Source organism: Protomyctophum bolini, assembly GCF_963924005.1.
Source record: "Protomyctophum bolini genome assembly, chromosome: 15".
NCBI classification, from domain to species: domain Eukaryota; kingdom Metazoa; phylum Chordata; class Actinopteri; order Myctophiformes; family Myctophidae; genus Protomyctophum; species Protomyctophum bolini.
Genome location: NC_137876.1, coordinates 34,165,236 through 34,189,838, shown reverse-complemented (window position 1 = coordinate 34,189,838; position 24,603 = coordinate 34,165,236). Strand labels below are relative to the sequence as shown.

At 44.7% G+C, this 24,603-nt stretch overlaps 1 protein-coding gene across 2 annotated transcripts in view; it reads left to right on the top strand.

Annotated features, from left to right (window-relative positions):
• fndc3ba (fibronectin type III domain containing 3Ba) overlaps positions 1-24,603 on the top strand; it is a 147,311-nt gene that overhangs the window by 8,102 nt on the left and 114,606 nt on the right. The window lies entirely within an intron of this gene.

Genomic DNA, 24,603 nt, shown 5'->3' with positions numbered 1-24,603 from the left:
ATCCCCCTTTTTGCCTCTCTTGATAATTTCCTGCATTGTTGACAGTTGATTTAGAAGAAGATGAAAGAGTCCTTTCAACTTCTCTTTACGCCCCTCCCTCCCTCCTTCACTCTCCTCTCTCACCCTCTCCCTCACTCTCCACACCCTGCTTCTTTCCCCCCTCCTCTCCTCCTACCCTTTCGTCCCCCATTTCTATCCTGTCCTTAAATACTTTTTGCCAGGTGCTTCAAAAGCACCTGGACTATTTTGTTACTACCTCTGTAGTGGACACTTTGTCATGACTGGCTGCTTCGTCTCTAGGCTGACTCTAAGCCAATGGGAGACTTACCTGTAAAACCCATAGCCTGAACGGCATAAAACCCATACTCAGGGTTTTATACCTCCATAACCCAGCCGCAACATGAAGCCGTGAGCTGAAGCAGAGTCTGCGGCTGCGGCACACTAACTGATTATACTGTAGATGTTCATAAACGAGAGCTGTCTGCATCTGGCAGTTATGACTGAGTCATTCTTGTCTTTATGTTTTCCCCCCTATGTATGCATTCATTCATGATTCCCAAATCCTTATAACATTGTTAAAGTAGAACGAGTCGAACATTCCAGCAATGCATCCTGGTAGTGCGTGTGTGTGTGTGTGTGTGTGTGTGTGTGTGTGTGTGTGTGCGTGCGTCCGTGCGTGCAATGTGTGTTCTTTTCTTTTTTCAAACGTGAAGGTTAGCAGCACATGATACGACATGGGACTCTATCGTTACAATAGTTTCACTTTTCCAGTTGTTGGATCTGTCCGACTTATTGTTCATTGTGTTCAGAATTTGCCTCTCTCTTTCTCTGGGCCCATCACTCAACACAGTCTCTCCCCCCGGGCTCTGAGAGGGAAGGCCAGAGAATCGAGAGACGTACTGTATACTGTATAGCATAAGAAATAGACAGAAAAAGACTTGGGCTACACAGAGAAAGAAGAGTTGGAACAGAAATACATACACAAAAAATGTGTAACTCAGAAAATGAACTGAACACTGAGTATTTTTGCAGCGAGAGCCAAAGATCGTCAGATGTTGAAGTTGGGTTGCACACGTATTATGACTGAGGAGTTTAAGTGCGCAGCTTGTGCAAAGTTACTGAAGTCCTTTGGTCGGTCGCGTAGCAGCCTGCAACCCGCACACAGTAAAACATCCCCAGAGTTAATGTTACTCTGAGAGTCTACAAATTCTCCCTACTCATCATGCATGATTCCCAGGGATATAAAACATAGAAATATTGTGTTTTTTGTGTGTGTGTGTGTGTGTGTGTGTGTGTGTGTGTGTGTGTGTGTGTGTGTGTGTGTGTGTGTGTGTGTGTGTGTGTGTGTGTGTGTGTGTGTGTGTGTGTGTGTGTGTGTGTGTGTGTGTGTGTGTGTGTGTGTGTGTGTGTGTGTGTGCGGTCAGCTGGCTGGATCAAGCGGGCACCTGTTTACACACACACACACACACACACACACACACACACACACACACACACACACACACACACACACACTGACTCAAGTTTACGTGACTATATTAGCATGCCAGTCGTGTTGGTGTCGCTAGTTGGCAGCTCCATGGAAAGTTCCGCCAGTCGTTAATGTCTGTTTTCATGCCAGACTGCGGTGTTTGAGTTACTATCTCAAGAGCTCCGAGTCTGGCTAGTACTGATGTTTTCCTTTTGTGACTTGTTTTGCAGGTGGCATTTGTGTGCGCAAGAGCATGTTTTTTTTGTGTGCATGCGAGTGGGTATTAAATCTGCAGCTCTGGTTTTGTTATGGGACGATCGGACCAGATCAGAGGCAGCACTTTTGTTTTGTGTGTGCGTGAGGCGCGTAGCGTGGATCAAATTATTGACTGGGCAAATTAGCGTGGGGGGGCAGCGCAGCGCATCCCCGGCCGATAGGTGTGAAGTGTGAACGGTTTGGGGAGCCAATTAAAACAAAGGTGGCTTGCATGCTGTGGTTTGCTGTACTAAACAGAAAATTGCATGCACAAGGGCTGCCAGTAGGCTATCTTTTGTTGCCCAATGGACCATACGCCGGTGATGTGTGTGTGCGTGTGTGTGTGTGTGTATGCGGGATCAGGGCTTGGGGCTTGCCTCTATCCAGTGGAGAGGATGAGCTTTTCTTTATGCAAAGTTTTATTGTTGTCCCTTAGTTCCTACCACCACATCCCCCTCTCTTCCAGGGCTTGCAGACACACTTGCAGCACTTCCCTTCACCCCTCCAAAGCCATTCGCTGCATACCTGTCATTTCTCCTCTTTCTTTTCTGCCGGATTTCGTTTCTCGTCTCCCTCTCCTTGCCCCCGAGTTGGACCCCACACAAATCACCGGCAACATCCGTACCACACAAAAATGCAGGCACACACACTCATGCATGCATGCACACAGACACACACACACACACACACACACACACACACACACACACACACAGACACACACACACACACACACACACACACACACACACACACACACACACACACACACACACACTTAAGCCTGATTTATACTTGTTGCATACCAATGCTGCAAACCGAAAAAATATCTGTTACGAAGCATTGTGAACTTGCAGATCGGCTGTTTTCTGTGCATGACACTACCGCACAACCAAGTTAACTCGGGCTACTAGAGGCTACACACACAAACACTGGCACCCCTGGTCCGGTGTGTGAAATCCTGAGGCTGATTGAGGAGGAGGAATGTGACCCTGTGACCCTTGGCTGTGGGGAGGGGTGTTGGAAGTGTGTGTGTGTGTGTGTGCGTGTGCGTGTGTGTGTGTGTGTGTGTGTGTGTGCACTGTGTACCTACACTTTCCACTGGCTCTCATTCCCAGAAGTTGTCTGTGCTGTCGATCTTTGACTAATTCCATATTATTGTAATGGATTAACACCACTACCCCGCTTTTGTCCCGGGTTGTACCACTGCCCTAGACACGCACACACACACACACCCCAATGAGCCACCACTGCCCTAGACACGCACGCACACGCACGCACACGCACACACACACACACACACACACACCCCAATGAGCTATGCTTTTGTCCCGGGCTGTACCACTGCCCTAGACACGCACGCGCACACACACACACACACACACCCCAATGAGCCGTGGGAATCAGCCATAGATGACCTAAGGGAGACTAGGCATTTAGAGGACTGTATGATCCATTCAGGAATCCTTTGCTCTAGAGAGAGAGGAATCTCCTGGGGGCTAGTTGTTGTCTTGTCTGTGAGAGAGGAGACAGATTTCCCATGTAGGTGTGACTAAATAGTCTCTCTTTCCTTCTCCACGCACGCACGCATAGTCGCACACACGCACACACACAGTCAGAGTCAACCACCCAATGTGCAAGCTTTTCATGGTCCATAAAACTAGTGATCCTAATGTTCTCAGTGGTATCGGGGGAGGGGTCAGGGGTGTTGTTTGTGTGCATGTGTGTCCATTCATGCCATGCGCATGCACGCGTAAAAAGGGGGAGTTGATCTATCTTATCGACTCAGCTAGTTGTCTTAATTGCGACTGCAGGTCACATTTACTATGACATTTCCCGTGAGACAGTCAGTCAGTTGGTCACCCAGGGCATGATCATATAGGTCATGCCTCGTGACTTCATCAGGGATGGACATCCCTGATGTCATCAGGGAGCTTGTAATATTACATATTTCTATTGGGATTTTCAATATGTAATATCATGTTATGGCATAAGTGTTGTTATGGCGTAATTGTTGCTAAGTAGTGTTTGAAAAGGGCTGTCTCTCCTGCTCTTTAATGAACACAAAATACATTTTCAAGTGGGTCACTAATTTTATCCAGTCAAGAGAGAGAACCCTGTTATCACCTTAAATATAGTGTTCCTCCTTTTTGTTTAGTTTTTTCACGTATCTTTTGTTTTCATCACTTCCAATTTCACTTGGTTATCCTGTATTCGGTCTGACAGTGTTAGGCAACAGGTGGCCCAGGGGCCAGAACTGGCCTGCCAGGAATAATCTGGCCCAGCAAGTTATTTTGTAAATCCATATACTGTAGGTAGGATATGGACAGCAATGGCTTTGCATTGATGAAAACGGCATAGAATGAATGCAAAGTTCTATTTCCATTCTTTGAATGTTATGTTTTCACTGTCATCTTTCCTCTTCAGTCTTTTGGATGGAAAACATCTCTCTGTTTCACATGCCTTAAATAACACATTGTTTCTCTCTGTTCTAAGAAGAGACCTTGAATGATGAATAAGCTCTCGTTCAAATGTAGATTTACTGTGTCTGCCTCCTGAGTCCTGATACAATGTTCTTTTTAAACTTTTTGATTAACTAAATATCCTCAAAATGCTACATTCAAGGATGGGGCCAGCACAAGATGATTTCATAACAAGCATTTCTGTATGCACCTGTAACATTTGATTCCATGCACAAGCAACATTATAGTTTTACCACACACGTCTTTATATATTAGCTTTTATAGCAATATAAAATATAAATTTGTATATAAGGTGTGATAATGGAACATGAACCATGATTTATTTTTTACAACCTGAATGAATAAGACATCAACAACATTCTCAATTTCTCGTGTTGGAATTCTCTTAGACATGGACTATGCTGGTCTTTGTGCATGCACATACACACACAGTGTCCTGTGGTTTGGGTCAGGGTTTTGGGGGTTGCTCACCAAGGACTCATTAACTCCAGTCCAATGTTTATTGTGAATGAATTGTACAGTAGCGAGTCAACGACCTTAACAAGTTGTATATTTCAGCTCGTTGAAACTGCCAATCGGCCACTGTATAGCAGCACCATGTAATAATTCTAACTTCATAAGGATTGGATCCAGTTTTCCATGGCACTGTTGCGTATTAGAATCTGCTCCACTGTACTGTTACTGACAGGCTGCACGAGAGCTGTGAAAGCATTGTATGCTAACCGCTACAGGGTGTGTGTGTGTGTGTGTGATCCTGTGTTTATGAGTGCTCATGTGATTTTTCTGTGTGTATATGCTATGCACATGCTGCTGTGTGTATGTGTGCTCAGCGAGAAGGAAGTGGCCGTGTTTGTTTAAACTAAGCACGCTCAACCATGTGGGACAATTTAGCGGGAACGAGAGAACCCCACACCCCCACCTCTCTGTCTCTCTCTCTCTCTGTGTCTGTGTCTCTCTCTCTCTCTCTCTCTATCTCACACACACACACACACACACACACACACACACACACACACACACACACACACACACACACGCACGCAAAACCCCCATGCTTTCCCAATCTCTACCACCCCTAACCCAAACTCTTCTGAATGGGCGGCTGTCTTTTGATGACTGTTGCGGGTTGTTTAGGAAGCAGGGCTAGGGGGTGGTGGTCTAGAGAGGAGCAGGGGGGATAGCAGTGGGGCCCGAGGAGAGAAGGGAAGAGGACGGTATGGAGAGAGAGGTGATGATAAGAGAGAGAGTGTGTGTGTGTGTGTGTGTTCGTTCTCGTGGCTCAACTGACCAGCACACCGACCACATAATCACAATGTCCTGGAGTCCAATCTGGCTGTGGAGCACTGTCTGTCGCGTGTCATATGCAGCTGTCTGCTTCATCCTGTCTGGCCATCCTTATTAATAACCACATGAACCCCAATATCCAATCTACAAGTTGTAGGTGTTATGTTATCGTAACATTTATCATAATCATGTTGTTTAAACCACACTGCATGAAGCAGTGTTTCCCAAAGTGGGGTCCGGGGACCCCCAAGGGTACTTCAGGGAGTTCCAGGGGGTCCCCAGCCCAGCTAAATGGTATAGTTAGGAACCAAATGGACCATTATGGATCTGTAACTCTGAGAGTGTACAAATGGAACCAAACGGACCCTAATGGGTCCATTTGGTTCCATTTGTACACTCTCAGAGTTAAATTAACTTTGATTTTACGATATAAATTGGGGTCAATGGCAATGCCATTAAATGGGGGTCTGTAGACCAATATTCATGTCAAACTGGGGGTCCTTGAAATTAAACAGGTTCAGAATCACTGGTCTCTGTAATATATTTTCTGATGGGGGTCCGCGGGCTAATAAATGTCGATCTGGGGGTTCTTGACATGTAAAAGTTTGGGAACCATTGGTATAAGGCATGTGATGTGGTTTTAAACAGTTTGGGAACCACTGGTATAAGGCATGTGATGTGGTTTTAAACAGTTTGGGAACCACTGGTATAAGGCATGTGATGTGGTTTTAAACAGTTTGGGAACCACTGGTATAAGGCATGTGGTGTTAAACAGTTTGGGAACCACTGGTATAAGGCATGTGATGTGGTGTTAAACAGTTTGGGAACCACTGGTATAAGGCATGTGGTGTTAAACAGTTTGGGAACCACTGGTATAAGGCATGTGATGTGGTTTTAAACAGTTTGGGAACCACTGGTATAAGGCATGTGGTGTTAAACAGTTTGGGAACCACTGGTATAAGGCATGTGATGTGGTGTTAAACAGTTTGGGAACCACTGGTATAAGGCATGTGATGTGGTTTTAAACAGTTTGGGAACCACTGGTATAAGGCATGTGATGTGGTGTTAAACAGTTTGGGAACCACTGGTATAAGGCATGTGATGTGGTGTTAAACAGTTTGGGAACCACTGGTATAAGGCATGTGATGTGGTTTTAAACAGTTTGGGAACCACTGGTATAAGGCATGTGATGTGGTTTTAAACAGTTTGGGAACCACTGGTATAAGGCATGTGATGTGGTTTTAAACAGTTTGGGAACCACTGGTATAAGGCATGTGATGTGGTTTTAAACAGTTTGGGAACCACTGTTATAAGGCATGTGATGTGGTGTTAAACAGTTTGGGAACCACTGTTATAAGGCATGTGATGTGGTGTTAAACAGTTTGGGAACCACTGGTATAAGGCATGTGATGTGGTTTTAAACAGTTTGGGAACCACTGGTATAAGGCATGTGATGTGGTTTTAAACAGTTTGGGAACCACTGTTATAAGGCATGTGATGTGGTTTTAAACAGTTTGGGAACCACTGGTATAAGGCATGTGATGTGGTGTTAAACAGTTTGGGAACCACTGGTATAAGGCATGTGATGTGGTGTTAAACAGTTTGGGAACCACTGGTATAAGGCATGTGATGTGGTTTTAAACAAAGCCAGAGGGAGAGAAGCAGCAGGGTGGGGATGAAAAGAGGAGATGGAATAGCAATGAGGTGAGGCTTGGTAACGAGTCTGGACACTGAGGCCAGGCCGTGTAACACTGCTCTCCAATAATATCATTAGGCCTGACTTATAAATGAAAGTCATTGACTTTATTGATGCATGTGTAATGCCTGTCACGGAACCACCCATCGCGCCCGTCATTGGACGTGCGGTGCCGTGTGTGCGCGCGCACGCGTGTGTGTAATTGTGTAACGGGAGAGGAGGAGTGTTTGAACCTGACTTGAGTTCACAAGTCTACTTCATTGCCTCCTGCTATCACCATGGTGACACTGAGAAATGACAAGGAAATAACCTGTCTAGATTTCTGGAGCAGACCATCATATAAATAAAATGCCCTAGATTTCATAGTTCTCGTCTATCGTGATATTAGACTAGATCGTCTAGAGATGGAGATCGAAATCTGATTCTTTTTTTAATAATTCTTTTTTTGTAAACCTGATTCTATTACGGACCCCGTTTTGAAGTTGCAGAGACATGGAAATGACAACTTCATTCAAGTTCAGAAAAAAATAAAAAATACAATTTAGTTAAGAATCTATTGTCGTCTCTTCTGTCCACCAAATAATAGAAAAGTATCTATAATATATGGGTAATATAAGGGTCAGCAGTATCTAGATAATGGTATCGATATCTATAAAAACAACTATCTCCATCCCATATTTTGTCTGGCAATTTGGGATATCATAATATTGTGATATGGCATACAGTAAGTGCTCTCTTTTACAGCATTTATTCACTTAACTCATTTAGACTTTTTTTTAGTTTGTCTTCTAAATTCTAACCTACGGCTAAGTTTTCAGATAAACGTAGGGAAAAAAAGCACTTAAAATGACACGGATGCCCGAGGCGCTCCTAGTTTTGATGGTATAACAACGTAAAGGCTTAAAGGTCAAACAATCAATCAATCAATGCTTTATTTCAGAGTTCAGACCCAGGGAGATCCATATCACAGAAGAATAAAATAAATACAAAACAGTATAAATCACTTACAGTAGGAAAAAAAAACATGTATACAGGGTCAGTCAAAGCAGTAATGATGTCATTTTATGACTCCGTTGCTCTGCACATAAATGTATACATCAACTTTCTTAAAAACTCAGAGCAAGTTGGAGCCTCGACACTTACAAACATATATGGATATAGCACTGGAGCTTCTTGGAGCTCCTAGCAGCAGCCTCACATTTTCAATAATAAAACAAAATGCTGACCTACAAATCATCGCATTGCATCGCGACTCATTGTAGAGCTTGTAGATCTGCTATTTTCTCTGTTGGATTTTTTTTTAAATTATGGTTAATTATAAATTAATTATATTGATTTTGATATTGATATGATATTTGTATTGTCCATATCGCCCACTATGACCTGTATGACATATCCTACTTGCTCACACCTGCCTGTCTGATGTTTGGATTGCTGTGAGTCCTATGCTAAAAATACCTTATTTGTCTTCTTTTGCAATCAGCAGTCTGTAAATGGGTATGAATTTATAACTTTTAAGCTAATTAAGTTTAGTTAATCAGTGAATATATAGCTGTCTTATACCTGCTTTGGTGTATGACCGTGACAATGCGTGACATCCTGGCTCATTCCTCGGGTCACTGGCTTTGTGCGATGCATCTTTGTGTGTGTCTGTGCGTGGCCAGACAGAGCTCCTGAGATCCAGGGTGTTAGGGAGGGTTTTTTCCCTGAGCTCTCTCCAGGCTCTGGTGCTTGTCTCCGGGCTGCAAAGCGCTCAGGCCCCGGCCTCTCCCCAGGCTCTGGTGCTTGTCTCCGGGCTGCAAAGCGCTCAGGCCCCGGCCTCTCCCCAGGCTCTGGTGCTTGTCTTCGGGCTGCAAAGCGCTCAGGCCCCGGCCTCTCCCCAGGCTCTGGTGCTTGTCTCCGGGCTGCAAAGCGCTCAGGCCCCGGCCTCTCCCCAGGCTCTGGTGCTTGTCTCCGGGCTGCAAAGCGCTCAGGCCCCGGCCTCTCCCCAGGCTCTGGTGCTTGTCTCCGGGCTGCAAAGCGCTCAGGCCCCGGCCTCTCCCCAGGCTCTGGTGCTTGTCTTCGGGCTGCAAAGCGCTCAGGCCCCGGCCTCTCCCCAGGCTCTGGTGCTTGTCTCCGGGCTGCAAAGCGCTCAGGCCCCGGCCTCTCCCCAGGCTCTGGTGCTTGTCTCCGGGCTGCAAAGCGCTCAGGCCCCGGCCTCTCCCCAGGCTCTGGTGCTTGTCTTCGGGCTGCAAAGCGCTCAGGCCCCGGCCTCTCCTGGATCTGAAGGATGGTATTGTCTGTGGCGGTAGAGGAGGAGGAGGAGCAGAGGTTTTTTAGAGAGGAGAGGCTATTGCGCAGGGTGGAAATCTCATGCGAGGCCGTGCGGAATTTGTATTTATGTTTTCCCACAAAATGGCATAAAAATGAGTAATTTTGCCACTGCATGGTTCTCTGAAAATGTCTGCAGGGGAAGCTGAGCACTGCTTCTTTGCTGTATGCTGTATTCTAAACAAACCATAACTGCAAGCACGGGAGCAGCGCATGTTTAGAGCACTAGTCCGACCGTTCGGACTAATTCCACCCTTCGGAATTACCATTGGATGTTTAATGTACACACACACACACACACACAATATAGCCTATATAATGTTGCACACATACTGTATTATATATAATTTGAAAAATACCCAGCATAAAATGTGGTAATGCACAGCCTAAGCCTACCCTAGCCTTCATTACTCACCGCCACTGAGGAGGAGGAGGAGGAGGAGGAGGAGGTATGAAAATGACTTTAAGAGAGAGAGAGAAAAAAGGAGAAGAAAAATCTGGAAACGTTGCCATGAAGAAGAATGAGTCATTTTCATGTGCCTGTGGGAGACTAGCCACTTCCTCTGTCTGCCATTCTCTCTCTCTCTGTCTGTGTCTCTCTCTTTCTCTACTAAACATACATTACACACAAAATGGTAAAAAACCAAACAAACATAAAAAGGTAGGATGATGATAATGATGGTGTCACTTGGTGCGTTTCTATCAAGGTGTTTTTAGCGCATTTTGGATGTTGTGCTTAAATTCCTGAATTGAAACACTTTATTTTTCTCGCAAAAACACTTTTGTGCATGGGGGTGGATTTTGGGGCTATATCGAAACAAGTGAAATGCGCAAATGGGTTACGGAAACACTTGCAGAATAGGTTTTGAATTAGATAGCATTGAACATTGAAATTCACCGGACAGCCATCGCTTCCATTCACATATTGAGCCATTAAAAGTCGGAGGGGTACCTCGTCCCTATAGTACGTACAATTATTTATTTACATATATCTGTGCCTGTTAACACATGCCTATTTAACAGTCAGCCGAATTGAAAGACACTGTACAGCTAGAAGACTTGCAGCCCAATCGCCAACCAGGCAGTGTGTAATATTTTTCCATAGCCTAAAAGAACGTCAAAAAGTTAAATAAACGTAAAATAATATGTGTTTCACTTGACTGGCAAAATAGCAACACTTATTTCATGAATTTACCGTATTTCAAATCTCCCAAGAATCACATTTTATCAGTGGATGGAAACAGGACAAAGTGCTCTTTTCTTTTTTTCTATTTATGAAAATGCGCTTCCTATTTTTTAAATGGCTTAATGGAAACGCACCTACTGATGCATCTATCGATCCTGCTTATCGATCCACTATTGAGCTTTTTCTATTATATTGTGGAGAGACGTGAAAACAGCAAAAAGAATGGAACCGGCAGGGCTCGAATTTTACCTTTTTACTTGGTAGCACTGGTGTTACCAATTAAAAAAATTAAGGAGCACCTGAACACATTTTGGAGCATCCACCAAAATGTGGAATCTATCATTACATTGGGTATTTGTGTATAGCCTTCTCACTTCTAATGAGCCTTGATCAGGAGTGTCAAAGCGAACGCTGGCGAGGATGGTGATGGTGATGATGGTCATTACACGTCATTACACGATGCTGGTCTGTTCAGATGGAGCTGTGGTGGACAATACGGAGCCCGGCGTCTGCTCAGAGGACGCGGTCATTATGACTCTCGTTTAAGTCACGCCGCTTCCGCCCTATCATTGTGTGTGGGTGTGTGTGGTAGCTTGCCTTTTTATGTGTGTGCGTGTGTGTGTGTGTGTGTGTGGGGGGGGGGGGGGGTGGGAATGGGACCCCACCACAAACATCTTTAAATCAAAGGCTCTCTCAGTTGGAGAGAGAAAGACAGAGAAAAGAGAGAGTCTGGGTGTCTGGGTCCGTGAAAACAACAGTATCTCAAACTTGAGTGTGTCTCAGAGTCACTTTGTCTCTCTGTGTTTGACTGTTGCTTTCTCACTGTTTATACTCACACTCACAGTGATGCAAGGCGAGCCTCACATTATTTCACCAGTTTTCTGGCCCACATTGGACCCTAGATTCCTCTCCTAGAGTGAGCGAGCGGCGACGTGGCAGGGTTTGGACAGTCAGGGCCTCTGCTGTGGGTTTACTGCCTGCTGGCCCCCTGCCCAATCACACACACACACACACACACACACACACACACACACACACACACACGGCCAGCCCACAGCCCTACAGCTGCAGGAGGGAGGGCTCGCTGGCAGACGCACACATCTGCTGGAGCTAGCTGTGCTCGTATTGCAGCTAACAGCAAATGCACTGTTCCTGACAGCTTCATATGCGCTCCAGCATGCAGAGCAGAATGCCCTGCTGTCATAAAGCACCAGGGTGAATAGGAGAGGGTAGAACTTAAGCTTCTGTCCCCCACAACACCACCCCTCTCTTGCTCTCTGTCTGTGGTATGAGAGGCAGGACTAATGTTTGTTCTGGAGGAATAACACAATTAGAATTCCACACATTTCTCTCCATCCCAGCCCCTCCTTCCTCACCCCACTCCCCTCTTTCTCCCCTGTCCATGTTCTCCTGCCCCGCCCCTCGCCTGCCCTTCTCTCCTGCTGTCCTCTCTCCGATCATTAGGGATGGAGCTCCATAACCGATACATATCGAGCATATCGGCCCATGGTGTCATGTTTAAACAATCAAGACAAGAGGCGATCAAGAAATATATGTAATCATTCATGCTGACACAAACATTTCGGTCTAAAAGTGTATTGATAGTTGATACCTGCCAACCAGCACTGTCCGGGTAAACAAAATTACGCTTTTAAAGTGACGGTACATATATTAACCATGCAGTTAAAAGTTTCTTTAATATTATTTTATTGGTAAAAAGGTCAATTGCCTTCCGTCTGTTATAAAAGTATTGTATTTGAAAGCCCTAGTAAAAGATACTGGTTCTGTTCAGACTTTATTGTCTCCCGTCTTTCCACAAAATAATTGAAAATGCTCGATAGTGGGCTTGATAAGAACCTGGCCTGATCGATAAGGTGCTCGTTATCAATCAAAATGAAGGAGCTCCATCTCTTCTCTTCTCCTGTTGCCCTGATGGCACAGCTTTTCTATCCCATTGCCTCGGGATTGAATCCTTCTCATCGCAGTTTCTTTAAGGTTGGGTTTAGGCATAGTTTGATGTATTTTTTTATGCCACTCGGCCTACTTGGTGAGAAAAGTCAGTAGTTGGGCAAAAAACTGTTGCAATGCCAGAGGCGAACCGTCCCTGGCGGGCTTGAACAACAAGAGGCATCGGCTAGCGAGCCGAACGTTGCGAAGGCCGTTAGAGCCGACTTACGCGGCTCGAGTTACGTATAGATCGTAATCGTAAATTATTGTCCCTCCTAGGCAATGCCAGCACCGAACAATATTTCCCACCACCAAGGAAAGCCGGGCAGTGCTGTCCTCTTGGAATGTGACGCATGACATGGGGCGAAGCAGTTCTGTGTGTCACAGAAGGGGCCGTCACCAATTGTGTGTGAGGAATAGCCTGGTTGCGAATGGGAAGGGCTAGTTGGGAAGGGTGCATATCTGTGTGTGAAGGGCTAGTTGGGAAGGGTGCATATCTGTGTGAAGGGCTAGTTGGGAAGGGTGCATATCTGTGTGTGAAGGGCTAGTTGGGAAGGGTGCATATCTGTGTGTGAAGGGCTAGTTGGGAAGGGTGCATATCTGTGTGTGAAGGGCTAGTTGGGAAGAGTGCATATCTGTGTGTGAAGGGCTAGTTGGGAAGGGTGCATATCTGTGTGTGAAGGGCTAGTTGGGAAGGGTGCATATCTGTGTGTGAAGGGCTAGTTGGGAAGGGTGCATATCTGTGTGTGAAGGGCTAGTTGGGAAGGGTGCATATCTGTGTGTGAAGGGCTAGTTGGGAAGGGTGCATATCTGTGTGTGAAGGGCTAGTTGGGAAGGGTGCATATCTGTGTGTGAAGGGCTAGTTGGGAAGGGTGCATATCTGTGTGTGAAGGGCTAGTTGGGAAGGGTGTATATCTGTGTGGGAAGGGCTAGTTGGGAAGGGTGCGTATCTGTGTGTGAAGGACTAGTTGGGAAGGGTGCGTATCTGTGTGAAGGGCTAGTTGGGAAGGGTGCGTATCTGTGTGTGAAGGGCCAGTTGGGAAGGGTGCGTATCTGTGTGTGAAGGGCTAGTTGGGAAGGGTGCATATCTGTGTGTGAAGGGCTAGTTGGGAAGGGTGCATATCTGTGTGTTGTGCATTCCTGGCAGCGTGGTGTTCCTTGGCCCACTGCATTTCCGCCAGAGCTTTGATGCAGGTGATCTTGGGCATCACACTAGAGGTTTAACCCATTTAGAACCATTAAAAAAAAGTCTTCTAAATCCTAAAAGTTTTCTGAAAAACCTATGTCAATGGTGCTCAACCTTTTTCATGTCAAAGACCCCCAGAATAATCTGTATTTGGCCGCCGACCCCCATCTGAAAATATGTTATTTCAGGGACCCCGGAAGCAAATATTTTACGTTCACTGTGAAAGAATATATTGAAAGATTTGCGCCACATTTTTGACATTTTTCAAAAAAGGCAGATCTACAAGCTCTATAACGCATTCATATTTATATTTGTATTTTTTTTAACAGGCTTTTGTGAAATGCACTATTTCCACAAAGTCTGAATGTTGTTAATTCCTTTGTAACAATTATATATTTGTTTCACCAGTCAATCAAAGCTAACGATTACAAATTGTGTCAGGTGTCTTGAGTTCACACATTTCTGTCAACAACAGTTCTAATTTAGAGTTGCTTGAATGACAACACATTTTCAGTGCGTGGGAACTGGGAAAACAACAGAATAACTTATCCCCCAAAAATATGTTGGTTAGAAATTTAATTTAGCAAATAACTAAACTATCACAGTTAAACATAAATTATGTTACTTTCGACACAGAATAAACAATCGGGCTGCATGCACTATTTTGGGCGGGAACCCCTTTTGGTGTTAGCATTATGTTATGTTTTAGCTATTGAAAATGAGCAATGTAGATCTGCTATCTTTGAAAAATCGAATAACGACTGAAATAGAAACATAGTTTTTTCAGAAAACTGTCAGGATTTAGACAATTTTAGAATCTGATCTCAGGTCAAAATGGGCCCGTGGTGGGTTCACACAGAATGTTCTCGGATAGGGCCGGGCTTGTTTTTTGGAGCCTGATCTAAGCTCTACATCACACACCAATTAATCTCTCTCTCCTCTCTCTCTCACACACACACACACACACACACACACACGCACACACACACACACACACACACACACACACACACACACACACACACTATAACTACTGGCCTGAGTGTAAAATAGTCCTTTCCTCTAACTTTTCGTTCAGCGGGAAAACTGATTCCCCCCACACTTCTTTCTCACTCCTGTGCCTTATCCATGTTTCTACCTATCCCCTCTTTCTCTCTCCCTCTGTGCCTTTTCTTTCTATTACCGTCTCTCTTTCTTCTTCTGTGACCCGTTTGTGCTGCTGTGTGTTGAGGGAGTTGTCCTGTGTGTGTGTGTGTGTGTGTGTGTGTGTGTGTGTGTGTGTGGCTAATGCGTTATGTAACTCATTGGACCCTGGGAATGAGCCGCTGTTCCTTTTCAGCTGTAACTTTCTCTTCGTCCCGCCCTCTGCCTCCTTTGCGGCCAATGAGAGAAGTGGACTTGTGTTTTGACAGCGCAGGGAATGTGCAGGAGTACAAACACCGTACCCTGTTTGTTTAAAGTGCCCAAAACAAACCGCTTGAGCAGAGCTTTCATTAGAGTCTCTAATATGAAGGTTCTACGACAACGTTGAAAAATGGACTTTTCAGAGCTGATATTTGGCGGCCATATTGGATCAGAAATCATGAAATGAACATTATTGATTCCTCAGCCCAAGAAGTCACAGAAAACAAGTTATACTCGTCACTGGAGGCCAAACCATTGAAATGTTCATTTTCGTCATACTGATGGTATAGCCATTTTGGATTTGGGGCTCTCACCACATTTGCCCGCATTTTTGCGAGGGGCATGGGGTCTCAATTATGTTTTTTAACCGTCATAGAGAAACGGACCTTTGCTTTCCGAGGTCACAGAAGTGTCAGATATGACTTACTAATGACAGAAATTGACTAAGCAGTAAGCAATGTGGGGGAGGTGTTTGTCCCTTGATTAATAACAACTGGTGCAATGATGTTAACATCCTGGACAGCCGACAACGTTGCATTTAATTTCAGACCTTGCATTTCAATTCTGATGATAGTCTGCCAAAAGTCTTATCTCCCATTTGACTTTAACATTGTGATTGTAAATTATGTCTACATCCATCCGGGAGCTAACAAGGACACAGCAATGAAGGAATTAAACAGCAATGAAGGAATTACACCGGGTAATCAGTGCACGCACATTGCGCAATCTTATGTTTAGGTGACCTCAACCGGAACAACCTACAAAAGGTCATTCCTAAATTCCACCAGCATGTTACCTGTTACCATGTTACCTGCAGCACTGTTACCATGTTACATGCAGTACTGTTACCTGTTACCATGTTACCTGCAGCACTGTTACCTGTTACCATGTTACCTGCAGCACTGTTACCATGTTACATGCAGTACTGTTACCTGTTACCATGTTACCTGCAGCACTGTTACCTGTTACCATGTTACCTGCAGCACTGTTACCTGTTACCATGTTACCTGCAGCACTGTTACCTGTTACCATGTTACCTGCAGCACTGTTACCTGTTACCATGGTACCTGCAGCACTGCGGTGACGATACTCTTTTCTTTTTACATTATTTGGTCTTTTTGCCTTTATTGATCGAGTAAGTGGAGACAGACGGATGAGGAGAGAGATGGGAAATGACATACAGCAAAGTTAATCGGGAACGAGACTCAAGCCTGCGTTGCGCTTTCAGGCATTGGGAGCCTAGGTGTCAATGACAATGCTGTCTTGACCACTGCTACACATCCTTCATCCAGCTGCTTCCAGCCTTGACTACTTTAAGAGATAAAACAAAGGCTAAGTAAGACTGTTTGGCCACCAGTAAGGCACTGGGTAATCTGTTTCCAGCTCTGCCGTCCTGCATGCCAGGTCTGATGAGAGGAACAGAGGGATGGATGGTTTGATGGAGGAGTGGGAGGATGAGAGGGGGAGAAACTCTTTGCCCAAAGTGCTCATTTTGTGGGTGCAGAAAGAGGGTTTGAGAGGAGGAAGAAAGAGAGAAGTGCTGAGTCTGTCGTTTACTGGAGCTGAGTCCTGACTTGTTGAGCACTCTGGCTGCACGCAGCAGTGATCTCTGCAGAATGCCTGGCATTTCGAGGAAAGTGTGGAAAAAAAGAGCAAGAATGAGATGGAAAGAGCGAGATGTGTGAGTGTGTGTGTGTGTGTGTGTGTGTGTGTGTGTGTGTGTGGGCGGAGGTGTTATGAAAAAGGTACTAAAGAAAATAATTATGACTGAGAGCAACTTGTACACCTTTGTACAAGTTGTTCATTTAACCTTTGATTTAAATGAAGAACCACAGGGCTAGATTTCACCAAACATTGACGTCTACTTAATGTGAGCATTTCTTTCTGTACGTGTCTTCTCTTCACATTTCTCCAGTCTCTTGAAGGACATTTTTGTAGCTTCTCATCTGCCTCGAGTTATGTACACAATGCAGGCAACAGACCACACTCTGACCTTGGAGGCTCACACTGACATTCTATTAAAGTGTAGAAATACTATTTTGTGAAGATGTGGAACCCACTAGAATACAATTTGGGTCTGAATGCCAATGACTGGTCATTTTCCTGACCGGTGCTGGTGGTCTCCGTTCCGTTCCCATTCATTTTGTTGATCAATCATGGTTGTGTATTGGCTGCCGCTGAATGCTTCCTCTCGCCGCAATGACCATTCTGTCTATATAGCCTACCCTACGTGCAGTAACTGTCTATATAGCCTACCCTACGTGCAGTAACTGTCTATATAGCCTACCCTACGTGCAGTAACTGTCTATATAGCCTACGCTACGTGCAGTAACTGTCTATATAGCCTACCCTACGTGCAGTAACTGACTATATAGTCTACCCTACGTGCAGTAACTGTCTATATAGCCTACCCTACGTGCAGTAACTGACTATATAGTCTACCCTACGTGCAGTAACTGACTATATAGCCTACCCTACGTGCAGTAACTGTCTATATAGTCTACCCTACGTGCAGTAACTGTCTATATAGTCTACCCTACGTGCAGTAACTGTCTATATAGCCTACCCTACGTGCAGTAACTGACTATATAGTCTACCCTACGTGCAGTAACTGTCTATATAGCCTACCCTATGTGCAGTAACTGACTATATAGTCTACCCTACGTGCAGTAACTGACTATATAGTCTACCCTACGTGCAGTAACTGACTATATAGTCTACCCTACGTGCAGTAACTCTATATAGCCTACCCTACGTGCAGTAACTCTATATAGCCTACCCTACGTGCAGTAACTGACTATATAGCCTACCCTACGTGCAGTAACTCTATATAGCCTACCCTACGTGCAGTAACTGACTATATAGTCTACCCTACGTGCAGTAACTCTATATAGCCTACCCTACGTGCAGTAACTCTATATAGCCTACCCTACGTGCAGTAACTCTATATAGCCTACCCTACGTGCAGTAACTGACTATATAGTCTACCCTACGTGCAGTAACTGACTATATAGCCTACCCTACGTGCAGTAACTGACTATATAGTCTACCCTACATGCAGTAACTCTATATAGCCTACCCTACGTGCAGTAACTCTATATAGCCTACCCTACGTGCAGTAACTGTCTATATAGCCTACCCTACGTGCAGTAACTGTCTATATAGCCTACCCTACGTGCAGTAACTGCAGTTGCTCTTTATAGTCTCAGCTCTCCATCTCGAATATTGTCCCCCCACTTTTACGTCCCGCCGGCGCCACTGCTAATGGTACCACATATACAGCATGGAATTATGGACAGAATCTTAAGTCTTGTCTTACTTATATTTTAAGTCTTCGGTCTGAGAAATGTCATCAAATGGTGGTCCGTGGCCCAAAGCCGAATAAAAAATGGAAAGGGTTGAAAACCACTGCCATAATAGAGTAAGCATGGACTTTTATTTTCAGGTGGTGCTGAAGAAAAAATTGCCCTTTTTAAAAGGGCAATTAGAGCCAATGGCAGCTGCTCTGTGAAAGCATGTATGATTATAGATGACGTTCCTTTAGGTGTTGGATCTCATCTGTTGGGGGGGGGGGGGGGGACGTCGCCTAAAGGCCTTAGTTCTGAGAGTTTAAAGTCAAGCTTGTTCATACATGGTCTCCAAGGGGTGTGTGCGTGTGTGCGCATGTGTGTGCGTGTGTGCGCATGTGTGTGCGCGCGTCACATTCCACTCCACCCGTTCCAGAGTTCTCCTCTGTGGATGACATATCATTACTGCAATTACAGGGCAAGATGACTTCAACCACACACACACACACACACACAGTCATTGCATGCAGACGGATATGCACAAGTGCATGCACGCACATATGCATGCCAAAAGCACGCAGAGTCGCAGACGAAGCAACCCAGGAGCTTCCTTTTAGGATAGATGATTCTAGTCCAACCCCCAGTGTCTCTCTCCCCCTCTCTCTCTCTCTCTCTCTCTCTTCGCCTCTTGGTCCCTGTCCTCTTTTCATTCATCATCACCCCCCCCCCCCCCACCCCTTCATTCTCCCTTTCCCCTCTCTCTCTCTCTCTCTCTCTCTCTCTCTCTCTCTCTCTGCCTACACACACACACACACACACACACACACACACACACACACACACACAGAGAGAGAGAGAGACTGCATATGTGCAGAAAGCTGCTTCGATGTGGGAATCCTAAGAGGTTTCCTTCTCTTTATAAAGCCCCTCTGTGTGTGTGTGTGTGTGTGTGTGTGAGACTGTGTGTGTGTGCTGCACACGTCCACGGTGGCCTCAAAGTAAGCACAAGCCCAGCATTCCTGCATCTCTCCTTCGTTCCACCACCCCCCCCCCTCTTCTGTGCACCCCCCTCTCTGCTCTCTCACAAAGGTACTCCTGTGTGTGTGTGTGTGTGTGTGTGTGTGTGTGTGTGTGTGTGTGTGCAGACTGAATACCTTTTGTAAAAGGAGCAAGCCTTGAATGGGACTGGTTTGGGTGGCAGTTTCCCACCATATTTAGAACACACACACACACACACACACACACACACACACACACACACACACACACACACACACACATGCATACGATTGCACCTACATTTACACAACCTGGCCTGTGTGTGTGAGCTAAATGCCAGTGCAGATTAAAGTTGTCAGCTGATAACGTTGGGGTATAAAGGGAAATTGAATCAATCCCAAACAGTCGAGTGGTGCGTGTGTGCGTGCGTTTTGGGAGTGAATAGGAGCTCATTGAGTTCAGTGCAATGACACCTGAGAGCATTCCACACTGTTTAACACCCAGGACCTGGAACGGGATACCTGTTCACCTCTACTGCTCTCTCTACCTCTATCATTCTCTACCTCTCTCTCTCTCTCTCTCTCTCTCTCAACCTTTCTCTGTATCTCCACCTTCTGCCTTTACCTACAGTATACACACAAGTCCTCAGTGTTAATTGAATTATGTAAGGGTACATGTGTGTCTATTTTTATTCTGCCCCCCGCCCCCCTCTCTCTCTCTCTCATTTAATCATGTTTGCTTCCTCTTCTTGCTGTTTCCGTCTCTTGTTCTTTTTCTCTCTATTTTGCTCTGAATGTCTTCCTGCTAGTAGTGTGTTGTTTTTACCAGCTTGCCTAACGCTGTTCTATAAAGAGACTGATCATTGGTCATTGTCTTTGTCTATTACAGTAAGCCAATGGGGACACTTTCTCAGACTTTCCAATACTCAGAATGGCATGATGCGTCATCACATCCTTCCAGGCTATGGCATCTATAGCCGTTCTCTCTTAACATACTGTACCTTTGTGCCTTGAATATACTGGAACAATGTTCACTTGAGATATACATGTATATATATAAATAAATTGATGGCCCAGATTAGCCCCCAGGGCTTGTTTCCATTAAGGTCCTGTGTATTGGACTAGCTTAAGTGCGATCCCGACATGCGTGACAGGTTAATACTAACCTGTGGATTCCTGAGAGGTTAGGTTTAGGGTTTTTGGTTAGGATGTCGGACTAACCAAACACATGCACCCCTTTTCGATGGGAATTTACCTCTACCTCCCCTTGATGGTTTCCTGAATGCTTTTTTAAAATAGTTTTTTAGCTCTTTTAACTAGCATACTAAAAGCCAGTGAAACGACATTTCGTTCTCTTATGCATTTTATGTATCTGCTGAATGACAATAAAGCTATCTATCTATATCTTTTTCAGGCCAGTTTTGAAAGTGATTCAGTGATTCACATCCTTTGATGGATGGTGTCAAGTCATTCCATATATGGATGGTGTCAGGTCATTCCACATGTTGGATGGTGTCAGGTCATTCCATATATGGATGGTGTCAGGTCATTCCACATGTTGGATGGTGTCAGGTCATTCCATATATGGATGGTGTCAGGTCATTCCATATATGGATGGTGTCAGGTCATTCCATAGATGGATGGTGTCAGGTCATTCCATAGATGGATGGTGTCAGGTCATTCCACATGTTGGATGGTATCAGGTCATTCCACATGTTGGATGGTATCAGGTCATTCCATAGATGGATGGTGTAAGGTCATTCCATATATGGATGGTATCAGGTCATTCCATAGATGGATGGTGTCAGGTCATTCCACATGTTGGATGGTATCAGGTCATTCCATAGATGGATGGTGTAAGGTCATTCCATATATGGATGGTATCAGGTCATTCCATAGATGGATGGTGTCAGGTCATTCCACATGTTGGATGGTGTCAGGTCATTCCATATATGGATGGTGTCAGGTCATTCCATATATGGATGGTGTCAGGTCATTCCATAGATGGATGGTGTCAGGTCATTCCATAGATGGATGGTGTCAGGTCATTCCACATGTTGGATGGTATCAGGTCATTCCACATGTTGGATGGTATCAGGTCATTCCATAGATGGATGGTGTAAGGTCATTCCATATATGGATGGTATCAGGTCATTCCATAGATGGATGGTGTCAGGTCATTCCACATGTTGGATGGTATCAGGTCATTCCATAGATGGATGGTGTCAGGTCATTCCATATATGGATGGTGTCGGGTCATTCCATAGATGGATGGTGTCAGGTCATTCCACATGTTGGATGGTATCAGGTCATTCCACATGTTGGATGGTGTCAGGTCATTCCACATGTTGGATGGTATCAGGTCATTCCATAGATGGATGGTGTCAGGTCATTCCATAGATGGATGGTGTCAGGTCATTCCATAGATGGATGGTGTCAGGTCATTCCATAGATGGATGGTGTCAGGTCATTCCATAGATGGATGGTGTCAGGTCATTCCACATGTTGGATGGTATCAGGTCATTCCATAGATGGATGGTGTCAGGTCATTCCATAGATGGATGGTGTCAGGTCATTCCACATGTTGGATGGTATCAGGTCATTCCACATGTTGGATGGTGTCAGGTCATTCCATATATGGATGGTGTCAGGTCATTCCATATATGGATGGTGTCAGGTCATTCCATATATGGATGGTGTCAGGTCATTCCATATATGGATGGTGTCAGGTCATTCCATATATGGATGGTGTCAGGTCATTCCATAGATGGATGGTGTCAGGTCATTCCATAGATGGATGGTGTCAGGTCATTCCATATATGGATGGTATCAGGTCATTCCATATATGGATGGTGTCGGGTCATTCCATATGTTGGATGGTGTCAGGTCATTCCACATGTTGGATTAAAATTGTGAAAAAAGCTTGTGGGGGGGGGAAGATAAATCAAAAAGACAATATATATATATTTGATCATTTGTCTGGAAAATAATTGTGTTGAAAATATAGTGAAAAATCGTATCGTGAACCTCATATCGTGATACGTATCATATCGTGAGTTGAGTGTATCGTTACATGCCTAGTGTCGGGTCAATTCCGAAGCTTCCGTTATACAGTCTGGAGCAATGGAAAAGATATCGTGAGTAAAATACAAAGCGGAATGGAGCCTCCTCCCCACTTTATCCTATAAACATCTAAGCATATATATAGCTTGCTTGCTTAGCAGAAAAGGATATAAAAAAATAAAATGTAAAGATATTTTAAAATATATTTTCGTGAACGGAAATGGCAGCTTCCTTACTGGGATTTCGGGAGGTGTAGTTCCAGACTCTATATACAGTAGCATTCGGAGATTGTGGAATAGTTGTCTGGCAGAGTAGTAGAATGGGAATTCTCCCATGTTTGCTCTACATTTTATTTGGGTGGCACCAGATCATGGTTGCCGTTTGTTGTGGCTGTTGGTGTCGCTGACTTTGGAGAAGTAGTTAAAATGGTAAATGGTGCATTTATATAGTGCTTTTATCCAAATCGCTTTACATAGATTGCATGGGTGTTACATCCACCCATTCACATTCATACACCGATGGTGGAGAAAACCATGCAAGGCACCAACCTGCACATTGGGAGCAATTGGTGATTCAGAGCTCTATCATCAACTCTGACGTTGAAATGCACACAATGTACGACCCAAAAACCCACGGGAGTACACATTATTTTGAGTATGAACTACAAAAACCCATGGGAGTTTTGAGTATGAACTACAAACATGTCTACTGAAGTCCACCATTGTGGTGACTGTGATCTACAGTACGTTGGTGCATTTGTTATTGCTGCACCTTATCTACCTGAGGGCAGTGGTGGAAAGTACATTCACTTAAGTACTTTACTTTTCCAATTTCCAATAATCTACTCCACTACATCTCGGATCCAAATATAGCATTTCGGCCATCAGCTATTTTCAAAAGACTTTTATACATTTGAAAACTTGAAGTGGGACATTATGAGTACTTTAAAGTACATGGTGATACAGATACTTTTGTACTTTTACTTATATATTTCTATACTGCAGTATTGACACTTTTACTGAGGTAAAGTTTACTAAGTAAAACACTTGAGTACTTGTTCCACTATTGCCTGAGGGACAACCGCCTGAGGGAACTCGTGAGTCATGACTCATGAGGTTGATGTCATTGTGTGGTATAAGCTGAACGTTATGTAACTGTGTGGCAACGTCTACAAGCTCACTGTGAGCTTGTAGATCTGCTTTTTCTGTCTACACATAGAAGTGCAGCAAGTGGTTCAGTGAGTCAGCAGGATGTAACCTCCTAAAATATGTAATGTGTCATTATCTGTCATATGATCCTAATGTCGTGTTCTCAGGAACTATGTGTACCCTGCAGTGTGCACGCACGCACGCACCTATGTGTACCCTGCAGTGTGCACGCACGCATGCACGCACGCAGAGCCAGGTGTTCAGTCAGTCATATCTTTGTTGTGGTTCTTCTGTTTCTTGTGAAGTGGCTCATGGTGAGGTGACCTGCAAAGCATGGGTTGCTCCGTGTGTGTGTGTGTGTGTGTGTGTGTGTGTGTGTGTGTGTGTGTGTGAGAGAGACTGGAAGCGAGGCAGACAGTCTGTTAGGTGGATGTGAAGATCTAGTGTGCTTGGTCAGGAGTCATTGGGTGTGTGTGTACATGTTATACATGAATGACTGTATGAGTAATGACTGTAACGCTTGTGAGGTCAGAATGGCCCTGAATATTGTGTGTGTGTGTCAGCTTAGTGTGCATTCTCTATGCATGTTTTATGTTTGAGAAGCAGTTTCCATGCTTACACAGGCTTTTCTGTCTAGTCGTGCACACACACACACACACACACACACACACACACACACAGAGTCGCTTTTTGTTTCCAGGATCCAACACGGAATTATTGAATTCAAAATGTTATCCTTCTTTGGAATCACATTTCACTGGTAACGGAAATTACTGTTTGTATAATGGTGATCTTACTAGTTACTTTCCCTCCTGACACATATGTGGGGATTGTGAGGCCAGTGCCAGTCAAATGTGCAAAATACCACAGTAGAAGAAGAGATCC